The sequence below is a fragment of the Stegastes partitus genome, unplaced genomic scaffold (assembly GCF_000690725.1).
Source record: "Stegastes partitus isolate 25-593 unplaced genomic scaffold, Stegastes_partitus-1.0.2 Scaffold855, whole genome shotgun sequence".
Taxonomy (NCBI): Eukaryota; Metazoa; Chordata; class Actinopteri; family Pomacentridae; genus Stegastes; species Stegastes partitus.
The window spans coordinates 315,892-318,721 of record NW_007578586.1 but is presented as its reverse complement, the minus strand read 5'-3'; the positions used below and the strand labels follow the sequence as shown (position 1 = coordinate 318,721).

Here is a 2,830-nt window from a genome sequence, read left to right as displayed (position 1 = left end):
ATACTGGCTGACCAGATGAAGAAGAGGAACATTCCAGCAGGAGAACATCTAGAGAACAACATCATCAGGAGCTTGTACACCAGAACCAAGTGGAACCAGGACCTGGACAGTGTGAGTCCAACAGAAGCCCTTTGTGGTGTTTTCCAGGGAAAAGTGGAGCAAAGATTAGAACCTCAGTCATGAAGCTGGACTGTCTTCAGTTGTGTTGAGTTTCTGCTGTCAGGCCTGAACTTTTATTGAGTCAATCTGAACTTTTAGTTTTTAACTTCACATTGGAGCAAATATTCTGCTGTTCTCCTGTAATCGGAGTTATTGCACATTCAGGAGATGCTACACAGGCCTGTGCTCACTGATACCAGCCCCATAAAATCCGTTTTACGTTTCAGTTCAGGGTTCATTAGTCAGTGAGCTTCAGCCAGGCTTTATGCTAAGCTACGCTAACCACGTCCTGACCCTACACAAACATGTCTGTACCTTCTCTATTAATCTATCATCTATCTATGATTACATCATTGTTAAACATGTAAATATTCTTCATCAAACATCAAAAGGGTAAAATAAATACGCACATACGGGAAACACGTATTCTATTCATGGTGTTTTTATCAGATGGATGTTTTACATGTTTTACGGGATTTTTTGGCGCCAGCAGCTTGAAAATGTATTTATTTGGTGCATCTTAGTGTCTGAATCTGTTGTCAGCATCCAGAACTGTGTCTGACTTGTTTCAAAGCTGCTGTAGAAATAATTGCTATTGATGAATGGATCAGTTCCACATGTAAACAGACTGGAGGTGTCAGCACAAAACAAGATCAAATGAAAACTGAACTAAAGAAATTCAACACTGGAATAAATGCAGAACAGCAGCAAGAAGGAATAATTTAAAGAGAAGCAGTGAACTGAAGTCAGAGGAGGAGAGAGAAAGTAGCACCGACACCGGAGTCATCACCTCCTATCACACATGACAATGAAACATGACGGGTTTTATTTTCTAGCTTCTACTTCCTACAAAAACCTGGATCTTATTTCACTTCCAGCCTGCTGGATGCCGGAACATTTATCTCTCTGATATGCCTGCGCTCGTTCATTTCTAAAAATGACAGATACTCCCTGAATCCGCCTCTAACCTCCGGAGGACGGACGGACGCCCATCTTCTCACCTTGCACCTCCGCCTGCAGCTGCTCCCGCTCCGCCGCTCCGAGCCGCAGCGGCACCGCAGGCCGGCCACAGGCGCTCCCCGCCGGGCAGAGTCCCGCTCAGAGGCCGGGGAGGGATGGTCGGGGTCCGGCTGGAGCTTCTCCGGTCCGAGGCGTCGTTGATCCGGATGGAAGCGGACCGACTCACGCTGCTGCCGCCGCTTTTATCCGGAGCATCCCTCCCTCCTGTCCTCTATCAGGTCCGCAGCAGCTGACTCCGCAGCAGCCAATAGGGTTTGTAGGCCACCGGCGGACGGACCAATCAGAGGTCGGATGCTGCACGGAGAGGAAGGAGGGGGGGGCGGGAGGGTCTGCTGACATGACGTAATGCTCCAGATTCGGCTCGCGCTCTTCTTCTGTGGTGTCGTTGTGCGTCTGGAGGAGAGCAGAAGAAGAAGTTCAGCAGAAAACTTCCTCAGATGTGGAGGAAGTTTGTTCACGTTTAGAAGGAGTCTGACACAAAATCTACATTTGAACTGCAGCGTTTTAACTCAACAACAGAAATGTGTAAAAAAGTTTAACACAGAATACAGTTATGAACAATAAATACTGAATTATTACACAGCAGGCAGGTGGACAACATGCAGCCGTTCTTTAATTCAGCTTCAATTCAATGAGAAAGAATAAACTAAATGAGTGAATTATAACTAAGAATGTGACCAAGCAGACAAAAAGCATGACAGACTGACTTCAGCTTTGATTTCATGTCTTTGGACACAAACAGTCTGGAAAAGAAGATTCTATAAATATATATGTATCCAAACAATAAGAACACAGTGTGAATGTGTGACAGCAGTTTAGATCTGCAACAACTCATCACTTCAACTAGTTTAATTAAACACAACTAAACAAAGACGTTTCATCAAAGTTTGTCCCAAAAAAAAATAACAAACTGTAATTCTGACAGTTCCAGATATCGGTTATTGATCTCCTTGATCACTGATCATCACACCAGGAGTTCAGAGGACATCAACAACAACCTGGATCATCATTAGAAGCTGAACGTTTCTCCTGAAGGTTCACCTGTAAACATACGGATTCCTTTAGTTATTGTTTCATCTTATTACCTTTTTAATTTTGGAAAAAGCCGAACAGTTTGTGTGACTTTAAAACAGACGGAGAAGAATCAGACCAGGTGTAATTTGACACCTGTGCTGTGATGTCACAGCGATCCAGGAAATGTCTGGTGTGAGTCACAGTTACTGGCGATGATGAAGGCGAGGATGATGAGCTCGCTGAGGTGATGAAGGATGACATCAGAGACTGACAGATGATGAATGATCAGAAATCAGAGCAGCGAGTCGAGCTGCATGAAGCTGTTCATACCTGAACCTCACTGTTGGTTCGTGGAAACAATGAGCTCATCTCACTGCAGAAACACAATCTGAACCCCGGTGGAGGGAGAGTCTGTGGTTCTGCAGCAATCTGGCAGCTCTACGACTCCTCTGAAGGAGTTTCCAGCTTCAGAGACTGTTCCTACAACAACTGTTGTCTGTTCTTCACCATCAAAGCTTTATGGAGACAAAGAGAAAGACTCTGATGGTAAAAGCTAAGATTAAATCTGGACCAGAGTTCACCAGAAGACATGTGGAGACTCTGAAGTCACCTGGAAGAAGGTTCTCTGGTCTGAGGA

The 2,830-nt window shown here is 44.8% G+C and overlaps 1 protein-coding gene across 1 annotated transcript in view; it reads right to left on the bottom strand.

Annotated features, from left to right (window-relative positions):
- LOC103365591 (leucine-rich repeat neuronal protein 1) overlaps nucleotides 1-1,270 on the bottom strand; it is a 20,517-nt gene extending 19,247 nt beyond the window's left edge. The window contains exon 1 of the mRNA XM_008293065.1: nucleotides 1,161-1,270. The gene's annotated coding sequence lies outside the window, so the exon portion shown is untranslated. The remainder of the gene's footprint in view (nucleotides 1-1,160) is intronic.
- Between the last annotated feature and the right edge of the window lie 1,560 nt (nucleotides 1,271-2,830).